A 12,472-nucleotide genomic window follows, 5' to 3' on the forward strand; every position below is an offset into this window, starting at 1 on the left:
TACTCGGCTGAGACTGCGATTGCAAAGAAGCATCAGCCGCAGCACACACGGAGGGACTGATCCGAGATGCTTTCGTTGCGGGTCTAAGGTCCGACTACTCCCGGCAGAGACTGTTGGAAAAGGGAGAAATGGACCTGAGAAAGGCAGTGTCCCTCGCGCTCTCGCTCGACGCGGCCCACAGGAATATGGACGCCTTCTCCCCTAACCGCTCCGCAACGTGGACGCCACAACCTTGGGTCATGGGACCGCCACCTTCAACTGCTGCTGCGATGTCCAAGGCACAGAAATGTTATTTTTGTGGCCAGGCAAAACACCCCAGAGCACGCTGCCCGGCGAGAAACGCTACCTGCTCCGGCTGCAGGAAGAAAGGACACTATGTCAGCGCCTGCAAAGGTAAAACCGCTAACGCCAGCAGCGCCGCGTGCGAACCGTGGGGGCAGCCATCTTGTCCGCCATCTTGGGCTCCCCCAGCCGCGTGGGGATCGGGACCATGGGCGCCGCCATTTTGTCCGCCATCTCGGACGTCGCCAACTTCAACCACGGGGGACCCGGACTCAACCACCGCCTCATCTGACGACCACATCGACTCGCTCGACCATACGCTGGCCTCTGTGACGCTGGACCAATCTCTCCCTCATCAACTGTCCAGGTCCATGATGGACATTAAGGTAAATGGCCGCGCCACTACCTGCCTTTTTGACAGCGGGAGCACGGAAAGCTTTATCCACCCCGACACGGTGCGCAGTTACTCTCTCCCGGTCCTGCCGACGCGACATCGGATCTCTTTGGCTTCCAAAGCCCAGTCAGCGGACGTCGGTGGCTACTGTGTAGTGACCCTTTCAGTAAGGGGCACAGAATACAAAAATTTTAAACTCCTGGTCCTGCCCCATCTTTGCGCTGCCGTTCTACTGGGGTTGGATTTTCAGTGCCACCTTAAGAGTGTCACATTAGCGTACGACGGACCCCTCCCCCCACTCACAGTCTGCAGCCAGCAGCTTTTAAACCGCCCGCCGCGCACCATTTGCAGCCTCTCCACCCTTAAAGACCCCCCCCTCCTTGTTCGCTAACCTCACCCGCGACTGTAAGCCCATCGCTACCAAAAGCAGGCGTTACAGTGCCGGGGATAGGAGCTTCATTAAATCCGAGGTAGCAAGACTCCTGAAGGAAGGGATTATTGAAAGTAATGGCGAGGGGGGCGTTTCGGGAGCACCCGAAGGTGCGAGGTCTCGTATGGAGACTGTGTCCTCCCGCCCGTCCGGGTACACCACGTAAGCATACTGAGGGTTGGCATGGAGGAGGCTCACCCTCTCGACCAGGGGGTCCGTCTTATGGGACCTCACGTGCTTCCGCAGTAGGACGGGTCCTGGAGAAGTCAGCCATGTCGGTAACGAGATCCCCGATGTGGACTTCCTGGGGAAGGAGAACATTCTCTCGTGAGGGGTAGCATTGGTGGCTGAACAGAGCAGTGACTGAATGGAATGGAGCGCCGCAGGGAGGACTTCCTGCCAGCGAGAGGTCGGAAGGCCCTTAGATTTCAAGTTTAAAAGGACTGCCTTCCAGACCGTCGCATTCTCCCTTTCCACCTGGCCATTCCCCCGGGGGTTGTAGCTGGTGGTCCTGCTTGTAGCGATACCTCTCGAGAGCAGGTACTGCCGGAGTTCGTCGCTCATAAAGGATGAGCCCGTCGCTATGAATATAGCTAGGGAAACCGAACAAGGCGAAGAGGTCATTCAGACATTTAATGACCGTGGTACTGGTCATGTCTGAGCAAGGGATGGCAAACGGGAAACGGGAGTACTCATCAATTATGTTGAGGAAGTACACATTGCGGTCGGAGGAGGGGAGGGGCCCTTTAAAATCGACGCTCAGCCGTTCAAAGGGGCGCGTGGCTTTGATCAGGCTTGCTCTGTCTGGCCTATAAAAATGCGGTTTGCACTCGGCACAGATTTGGCAGTTCCTGGTCATGGTCCTGACCTCCTCGATGGAGTAGGGCAGGTTACGGGATTTGATGAAGTGAAAAAACCTGGTGACCCCCGGGTGGCAGAGGTCATTGTGGAGGGTCTTCAGTCTATCGACCTGCGCGTTGGCGCATGTACCACGTGATAGGGCATCAAAACTATAATCTCGGAAAGAGAAATTCAAGGTCTGTGTGATCCAGTGACATTTGCAGGAAGTGCACGCGTGACATCACGCGAGGACAGGATCAGGTTTGCTTGTGATGTTCCAACCAACAAAAGCCAAGCAACACTTGGTTGGAGTACCAGAATCTGGCTGGAGTCTGAGAAAATGTTCCTACAACACGATTCAGTGCCTTCAGGAGAGGCTGGGAGAACACTGAAAGAGGAAAATAAACAATTTCCTCTGATCCAACTTGTCTCTCCAGAGCTGGTCAGCTGAAGTGTCAGATTCTGCAGCGAGTTTAGTCACACTTCCACATGCTGCCTGCGCAATAGTCAGGTGGTGGTGGGCAGGAACTTACCACCACGACATGCAACAACAACTTGCATTTATATAGGACCTTTAACGTAGGAAATCGTCCCAAGGAGCTTCACAGAGGCATAATCGGGGAAATATTGACAACAAGCCAAAGGAGATATTAGGATGGGTGACAAAACTTAGTCCAACAAAGTAGCTTTAAAGAATCATATCCCAGAAAGACAGAATTGCATTTATATAGCGCCTTTTATGACCGCCGGACGTCCCAAAGCACTTTACAGCCAATGAAGTGATTTTGGAGTCTAGTCACCGTTGCAATGTAGGAAACTTGGCAGCCAATTTGCGCACAGCAAGCTCCCACAAACAGCAATGTGATAATGACCAGATATTCTATTTTTAGTGATGTTGGTTGAGGGATAAATATTGGCCAGGACACTGGGGATAACTCCCTTGCTCTTCTTCGAAATAGTGGCCATGCGATCTTTTACAACGCTTGAGAGAGCAGATGGGACCTCGGTTTAACGTCTCATCCGAAAGACGGCACCTCCGATAGTGCAGCACTCCCTCAGCACTGCACTGAATTGTCAGCCTAGATTTTTGTGCTCAAGTCTCCGGATTGGGACATGAACCCACAATCTTCTAACACAGATGCTACCAACTGAGCCACTGGCTGATACTGCACAGGAGGCCATTCGGGCCATCCTGCCTGTACCGGCTCTTTGAAAGAGCTATCCAAATAATCCTACTCCCCTGTTCTTTCCCCGTGGCCCTGCAAAATTTTCCACTTCAAGTATTTATTAAATTCCCTTTTGAAAGTTATTATTGAATCTGCTTCCACCAAACTTTCAGGCGTGCATTCAAGATTATAACAACTTGCTGCATAATTTTTTTCCCCTCATATCACCTTTGGCTCTTTTGCCAATTACCTTAACTCTGTGTCCTCTGGTTACCAACCCTTCTACCACTGGAAACAGTTCTTTCTATTTACTCCATAAAAACCCTTCATGATTTTGAACATCTTTATCAAATTTCTCCTTAACCTTGGCTGCTCCAATGAGAATAACCCCAGTTTCTCCAGTCTCTCCACGTAACATGTCTTTCATCCCTGGTACCATTCTAGTAAATCTCCTCTGCACCCTCTCTAAGACCTTGACATTCTTCCTAAAGTGTAGTGCCCAGAATTGGCCACAATACTCCAGCTGGGGCCTAACCCCATGTTAGTTGATATTGTTAACTGTCTCTCTCTTCAGGTACTGTTCCCCTTCGCTTCAAATTTGCTGTCATCACCCCTCTCCTCAAAAAACCCACCCTTGACCCCTATGTCCTTGCAAACTACTGGCTCCTCTCCAACCTCTCTTTCCTCTCCAAAGTCCTTGAATGTGTTGTCGTCTCCCAAATCTGTGCCCATCTTTCCCGCAACTCCATATCTGAATCATAGAAACACAGAAACATAGAAGATAGGAGCAGGAGTAGGCCATTCGGCCCCTCAAGCCTGCTCCACCATTCAATGCGATCATGGCTGATCATCCAAGTTCAGTACTCTGTCCCTGCCTTCTCCCCATACCCCTTGATTCCTTTAGCCTTAAGAAATATATCCAACTCTTTCTTGAATATATTTAATGAATTGGCCTCTACTGCCTTCTGTGGTAGAGAATTCCACAGGTTCACCACTCTCTGGGTGAAGAAATTCCTCCTCATTTCTGTCCTAAAAGGCTTATCCTTAGACTGTGACCCCTGGTTCTGGATTCCCCGACCATCGAGAACATCCTCCCTGCATCTAGTCTGTCCAGTCCTGCCAGAATTTTATAAGTTTCAATGAGATCCCCTCTCATTCTTCTAAACTCCAGCGAGTACAAGCCCAATCGACCCAATCTCTCCTCATGCGTCATTCCTGCCATCCCAGGTATCAGCCTGGTGAATCTTCGCTGAACTCCTTCCATGGCAAGAATATCCTTCCTCAGATAAGATGACCAAAACTGCACACAATATTCAAGATGTGGTCTCACCAAGGCCCTGTACAACTGCAGCAAGACATCCTTGTTCTTGTACTCAAACCCTCTCGCTATGAAGGCCAACATACCATTTGCCTTCTTAACCGCCTGCTGCACCTGCATGCTTACCTTCAGCGACTGGTGCACAAGGACACCCAGGTCTCGTTGCACTTCCCCTTCTCCCAATCTATTGCCATTCAGATAATAATCTGCCTTCCTGTTTTTGACACCAAAGTGGATAACCTCACATTTATCCACATTATATTGCATCTGCCATGCTTCTGCCCAATCACCCAACCTGGCCAAATTTTGTCCGATCGCAGCCCTGCCTTCGATCTAGTTCCTTTTCTCTCCAGTTTTGAAGAAGGGTCAAACCCGAAACGTCAACTCAAATTTCTCTCCACGGATGTTGCCTGACCTGCTGAGTTTTTCCAGCATTTTCTGTTGTTATTTCGGATTTCCAACATCTGCAGTATTTTGCTATCGTACTGGCCAAATCATCCTGTAGTTTCTCAGCATCCTCCTCACAGCACACACGTCCACCCAGCTTTGTGTCGTCTGCAAATCTGGAGATATTACATCTAGTTCCCCTGTCTAGATCATTAATATATATTGTGAATAGCTGGAGTCCAAGGACCGATCCCTGCGGTACCCCACTAGTCACTGCCTGCCACTCGGAAAAAGACCTGTTTATTCCAACTCTTTGCTTTCTATCTGCCAACCAGTTCTCTATCCAAGTCAATACCTTGCCCCCAATCCCACGTGCCTTAACTTTACATGCTAATCTCTTATGTGGGACCTTATCGAAAGTCTTCTGAAAGTCCAAATACACCACATCCACTGGTTCTCCCTTATCTATTTTACTAGTTACATCCTCAAAAAATTCCAGTAGATTAGTCAAGCACGATTTACCTTTTGTAAATCCCTCCAATCAGGGTTCCACCCCAGCCACATTACTTAAACAGCCCTTATCAAAGTCACAAATGACATCCTATGTGACTGTGGTAAACTATCCCACTTCATCCTTCTCGACCTGTCTGCAGCCTTTGACACGGTTGACCACACCATCCTCCTCCAACGCCTCTCCTCCGTCGTCTAGCAGGGTGGGAATGCACTCGTCTGGTTCCATTCTTATGTTTCCAGTTGTAGCCAGAGAATCACCTACAATGACTTCTCTTTCCGCTCCTGCACCGTTACCTCTGGAGACCCCGAGGATTTATCCTCGGCCCCCTCCGATTTCTCATCTACATGCCGCCCCTCGGCGACATCATCTGAAAACACAGCGTCAGTTTCCACATGTACACTGACAACACCCAGCTCTACCTCACCACCACCACTCTTGACCCCTCCACTGTCTCTGATTGCTTGTCCGACATTGAGTACTGGATGAGCAGAAACTTCCGACTACATGTTGGGCCGTAATTTGCAGCCCCTATGGGTATGTACGCGCCCGTAGGGGCCCCGCAAGTTCCGGGTTTAGGCATGCGCTGCGCATGCGCTAAAACCCGGAACTTGCGATCTGTCAAGAATTTTCTTGACAGATGATCCGCATCCCCGGGAAAAGGGCATCCGTGGGCGGAGAGTTGGGCTATTTGCCCAACTTCTGCCCAGCGAATGCCCGTGAAATTCTTACGTTGGTAAAAGGCCTGCTTTCACCAGCTAAGAGTTTTAAAAAACAGAAAAATAAAATGTTATCAATAATTTATACATCTAAAAACTTGTTAACTAAAGTAAGTTTATTTTTGGGCCCGTTAAAACATGTAAATATATTTTCAAAAAAATTAAATTTTTGTTTAATATTTAATTAAAAGCAAATTTTAATTCATTTTAAATGTGATCTTTTTTATTTATTTGATGTGTAGATGTATTTTTTGGGGGTATTCCCAATCGTGCTCATGGGGTTTCTGTACATACGGAATCCCGATAAGCATGAATGGGGATTCCTTCCTGTCATTCGTTCGGCTCGCCCAAGTGATCTCGGTTGCTGGCGAACCGCCTGCGCCCCTGGGATACGTGGGCCTCTGCCCGCGGGTAACCAGAGAGCCCCAGGACCGTGAGTCTCCGTGGATCCCGAGGCCCCCAGGTACGCGGGCATTTTATTTGCGGATCGGAGGCATTTCCCCGCGGGAAGCCTCTGACCACAAATTCAGGGCTAGAACCAAGACCACCTACTTTCACCTCCGTAACATCGCCTGACTCCACAACTCATCTGTTGCTGAAATCCTCATCCATACCTTTGTTACCTCTATACTTGACTATTCCAATGCACTCCTGGCCGGCCATCTGTAAACTTGAGCTCATCCAAAACTATCCTAACTTGCACCAAGCCCTGTTCACCTGTCACCCCTGTGCTCGCTGACCTACACTGGGCTCCGCTCCAGCAATGCCTCGATTTTAAAATTCTCACCCTTGATTTCAAATCCCTCCATGGCCTCGCCCCTCCTTATCTCTGTAACCTCCTCCAGCCCTACAACCCTCCGAGATATCTGTGCTCCTCCAATTCTGGCCTCTTGCACAGCCCTGATTTTAAATCTCTCCACCATTGGCTGCCGTTCCTTCAGCTGCCTGGGCCTTGAGTTCAGTAACTCCTTCCCAAAATCTCTCCGCCTCTCTACCTCTCTCTCCTCCCTCTCCTCCTTTAAGATGCTCCTTTAAACCTACCTCTTTGACCAGGCTTTTGGTCATATGTCCTAATTTCTCCTTATGTGGCTCGGTGTCAAATTTTGTTTCATAATACTTCTGTGAAGCGCCTTGGGACGTTTTACTATGTTAAAGGTGCTATATAAATGCAAGCTGTTATATAGATTTAGCATACTTCCTTGCTTTTGTACTATATGCCTCCATTTATAAAGCCATGGATCCTGTATGAGATTTTAACAGCCTTCTCAACTTGCCCTGCCACCTTCAAAGACTTGTATCTGTATACCCCCAGGTCTCTCTGTTCGTGCACCCTCCTTAAAATTACACCATTTAATTTATATTGCCTCGCCTCATTCTTGTACTAAAATGAATCGCTTCACACTTCTCTGCATTAAATTTCATCTACCATGGGTCTGCCCATTTCGCCAGTCTGTCGATGTCCTCCTGAAGTCTGTTACTATCCTCCTCATTGTTTACTACATTTAAGAGTTTCATATCATCTTCAAACTTTGAAATTATGCCCTGAATACCCAAGAACAGATCATCAATATATATCAAAACAAGAAATGGTCCCAGCACCAACCCCTGGGGGACACCACTGCACACTTCCCTCCAGTCTGAAAAACAACCGTTCACCACTACTCTCGGCTTTCTGTCCCTTAGCCAATTTCATATCCATGCAGCAACTTTTCCTTTAATCCCATGGGCTTCAATTTTGTTAACAAGTTTATTTTATGGTACAATAGGCAAAATAAGGCAGATGCTGGAAATCTGTTATGTGGTCATTTACCAAACGCCTTTTGACAGTCCATATACATGATATCAACCGCACTACCCTCATCAAACCTCTCCATTACTTCATCCAAGAACTCAATCGAGCTAATCAAACCCCATTAGCCTTTAACAAATTCATGCTGACTTTCATTTATTAACCTGTATTTTTCCATGTGCCAATTAATTTTGTCCCAGATTAATGTCGCCCCACCACCGACGTTAGGCTGACTGGCCTGTAGCTGCTGGATTTATTCCTCTCCAATGTTCCCACAAAGCTGGAGGTCCCGCGCAGGCCGCTCACCAGCTTCTACGGGGAAGAAACCGCACATGCGCGAAAATTTGAATGATCGCGCACCGTTAAAGGAACCGCGCACTAAAAAAAACTATTAGAGGAAACATTGTCCCTCTCCCCTTTTTTAAAAAAAAAACAGGGGTGCAACATTTGCAATCCTCCAGTCCTCCGGCACCACTCCCATACCAAAGGAGGAATGGAAGATTGTGGCTAGAGCCTCCACAAGATCATCTCCATTTTGGTCCCTAATCGGCCACACCTTGATGACCCTTTTACTATTTATGTGTTTATAAAAGACTTTTGGGTTTCATTTTATGTTGCCCGCTAATCTATATTCATATACATCTCTTTGCCCCTCTTAACTACTTTTTCAGTTCTCCCCTGTACTTTCTGTATTCAGCTTGATTCTCTACTGAATTATGAACCCGACATTTATCATAAGCCTCCTTTTTCTGTTTCATTTTAATCTCTTCATCTTTAGTTATCCAGGGAGCTCTAGCTTTGGATGCCCTTCCTTTCCCCCTTGTGAGAATGTGTCTCGTCTGTATCCAAACTATCTGCTCTTTGAAGGCCTCCCATTGCTCATTTACTGTTTTACCTGCCAATCTTTGATTCCAATCCACCTGGGCCAGATCCCTTTTCAACTCACTGAAATTAGCCCTCCTCCAGTTGAGTATTTTCACATTTGTTTTTTTTCTTGTCCTTTTCCATAACTACTCTAAACCTAATGATATTGTGATCACTGTTTCGCAAATGCTCTGCCACTGCAACATGCTCCACTCCATTCCCTTTCTACTGTTATACTTTCCCAGTCTATATTAGGATAACTGAAGTCCCCCATTATCACTAGTCTGAAGTTTTTGCATCTTTCTGCAATTTGCTCCTCTGTCTCCTTCCCACTATTTGGTGGCCTATAGTAGACACACAGCAGCATAATAGCTCCTCTATAGTTCCTTAATTCTAATCAAATATATTCAGTCTTTGAACCCTCAAGTGCAACATCCCTTTCTAGTGCTGTAACAGTATCTTTAATCGATACTGCCACCCCCTCCTTTTTGTCCTTCCCTATCTTTCCTGAATACATTGTAGCCAGGAATATTAAGTGCCCATTCTTCCCCTTGATTGAGGCAGGTCTCAGTTATTGCCACTACATCATAATTCCATGTGGCTACTTGTGCCTGCAACGCATCAATTTTATTTACCACACTGCATTTGCGCACATGCACTCACAACCCATCTTAGTCTGCCTCGCATTTCCGCCCGTCTGAAACCTCCTATTTCTGAATTATTCTTTATTCTAACGCTGTTTGTCTCTCCCAGTCCTGTGTGCACAATGTATCTCCTCTCGAATGCTTCATCCTGGTGCCCATCCTCCTGTCAAATTAGTCTGAATGCTCCGTCACAGCACTAGTTAACTTCCCAGCGAGGACGCTGGTCCCAGCCCTGTTGTGGTGCAACCTGCCCATCTTGTACAGGTCCCTCCTGCACCATTTCTCCAGCCACACATTAACCTGCCTTCTCCTATACTCACTCGCATGTGGCACTGGGAGTAATCAGCGATTACAGTACTACCTTTGAGGTCTTGCTCTTTAACTTCCTCCCTAGCTCCTGAAATGCTGTCTTTAGGACCCTTTTCCTACCTATGTCATTCCAACATGGACCACGACTTCTGGCTGTTCCCCTACCCCCTACAAAATGTTTGCAATCGATCAGTTACGTATGTAGATGTGGTCTAGACTGCACTCCACCGAGGTGTTGTTACGCTCACTGAAAACCAGTTAGAGAGTGCCACACTCCCGGAGGATTCCTGTACTGCCTGGCTCTCCCTACCCTGCCTGACGGCCACCCACTCCTGAACTCTCATAGCTTTGGGGTGACCACCTCCTGGAACGTGTGCTCCAAGAAATTCTCAGCCTCCCGTATGGCCTGCAGTGACTCCAGCCGCTCAAGTTCAGAAACCCTGAGTGACTGAAGGCACTTCCTGCACACATGGTTATCCAGAACACATGAAGCGTCCTGGAGTTCCCACATGGCACAGGAATTACAGGCAACGGGTTTCAGGTGTCCCGTCATTTTGCTTAATAGTCTATCTACTTACATTACAATATATATGTATCTATTATTATATATATCTGTTATATATAGTTTAGTATCCCCTTACTCCTATTTATTATTTATGTAGACCAGATTTTTATTAAATGCATTTGGATCCCTTTAATATTGGTATCCTCTACATAGCTAATTTTAATTTTATCCCCTTAGATCTAATTAGTTACACATTTACTTATTTACTGCTGCCCCTTGGTTTAAATTGCTTTGCACCACTTCCCCCCCCCCTGCACTGAATTCCCACTCTCACCAAATTCCAGTCATCACTCTGGTTAGCAAGCTACTCCGTTGAGCGGATTCACCCAACTCTCACCAAGGTCTGTGCTTAAAGCTCTCTTTATGGAAGATCTTAAAAAGAGAGAGAGGTGGAGAGATTTAGGGAGAAAATTCTAGAGCTTAAAGCCTAGACAGCTGACAGCACGGCCGCCAATGGTGGGGCAAAGCGGGTGAGGGATGCACAAATGGCCAGAGTTGGAAGAATACAATAAGCAATACTTGGGGTTCTTTGCCTTACTGAATCAATTGCACAAAATAGTAAAAACAAACGTCTAACACAAAAAAAGGCTCCAATGCCTACATAACAATTAGCATGAATCTAACAAAAGTATTAATGCACACATATATTACAAAAATATACCATGTAATAATTTAAATTGGCAACAGATGTATGGAAAAGTAATACCTTAATTCATTAGATTTGCATATCCAATCAAATGACCAGGATCAAAATAGTGGTTATTTGATTGGATAATTTGACTCTAAAAGGGATGTTCTTCCTAAAGTGCCCTGAAACACATCTTATAAAGTTACACACAATGTTTGTCCCCACAACCAAATAGGCGAGAATTCTGGAGAGTGCCACATATTCAAAATAAAAGTAAACCGGTACACTACCTGTCAACACATAAAGCCTGCAGCCTGGTGATGCGATGAGTTAAACAACACATGTAATCTGAGTGAATGTAGCTGAGAAACATCAAGAACTACATTTGGTATTTTTTTCTTTTTGTTCGGAGACTGTAGCTACTGTTCCGGTTAGTGCCTCCTCGCAGAGCTGCAGGTCTCGGCTCCCGGGCCCTCGGTCTCGGTCTCTGCTCCAAACACAAACCTCCGCCTCCGACAATTGTTACAGTTGGATCGCACTGCGCTTGCGCCCCTCTCCCACAATAGCAACAAACCACTCAGAGCGGTGGCCGACCGTCTACAGCCCCACTGGTATCACCCTCTGAGTGGCTTCAGTTTACATTAGCACTGGTGTTACCCTCTCAGTGGTTTTAGTTTACATTAGTTTTGTAATGTTTCTGAATTGTTTTGTAACTTTTGGCACCATGGGACAGGATTGTAAGTCTTTTTAAAGGTGAGGAATTTTTGATTTTAAGAGTTAAATGAATCAAAATTGGGCACCCAGTGTGACAGAACCTGCAGTTTAATATTCTACTAGCTGGACCACATATTTGAATATCTATTAGTGATATCCAATATTTGATTTAAAAAGTGGGAAAAGTAAGTGGAGTATAATTAATATGTGTCAGCCATGGCTCAGTTGGTAGCACCCTCGCCTCAGAGTCAGAAGGTTATGGGTTCAAGTCCCACTCCAGAGATTTGAACACAAAAATCTAGGCTGACACTTAGATACATAGATACATAGAAGATAGGAGCAGGAGTAGGCCATTCGGCCCCTCGAACCTGTTCCGCCATTTAATGAGATCATGGCTGATCATCTAAATTCAGTACCCTGTCCCTACTTTCTCCCCATATCCGTTGATCCCTTTAGCCTTAAGAAATATATCTAACTCCTTGAATATATTTAATGAATTGGCCTCAACTGTCTTCTGTAGTAGAGAATTCCACAGGTTCACCACTCTCTGGGTGAAGAAATTCCTCCTCATCTCAGTCCTAAATGGCTTACCCCTTATCCTTAGACTGTGACCCCTGATTCTGGACTCCCCCGCCATTGGGAACATCCTTCCTGCAATAGACACTCCAGTGCAGTGTTGAGGGAGTGCTGCACTGTCGGAGGTGTCATCTTTCGGATGAGGCATTAAACCGAGGCCCTGTCTGCTCTCTCAGGTGGACGTAAAAGATCCCATGGCACTATTTCGAAGAAGAGCAGGGGAGTTATCCCTGGTGTTCTAGCCAATCAACATTATTTAAAAAACAGATTATCTGGTCATTATCACATTGCTGTTTGTGGGAGCTTGCTGTGTGCAAATTGGATGCCGCATTTCCT

At 46.7% G+C, this 12,472-nt stretch overlaps 1 protein-coding gene across 2 annotated transcripts in view; it reads right to left on the reverse strand.

Moving 5' to 3' along the window:
• Positions 1-11,490, reverse strand: part of c2h18orf54 (chromosome 2 C18orf54 homolog) — a 73,768-nt gene extending 62,278 nt beyond the window's left edge. Inside the window, exon 1 of one of the 2 annotated variants that reach the window (XM_085974739.1) lies at positions 11,137-11,490. The gene's annotated coding sequence lies outside the window, so the exon portion shown is untranslated. The remainder of the gene's footprint in view (positions 1-11,136) is intronic. The other variant, XM_085974722.1, reaches the window with a different exon arrangement.
• Positions 11,491-12,472: the final 982 nt, after the last annotated feature.

The sequence above is a fragment of the Somniosus microcephalus genome, chromosome 2, assembly GCF_052327205.1.
Source record: "Somniosus microcephalus isolate GS21.2 chromosome 2, FLI_Smic_1.0, whole genome shotgun sequence".
In the NCBI taxonomy this organism is placed as follows: Eukaryota; Metazoa; Chordata; class Chondrichthyes; order Squaliformes; family Somniosidae; genus Somniosus; species Somniosus microcephalus.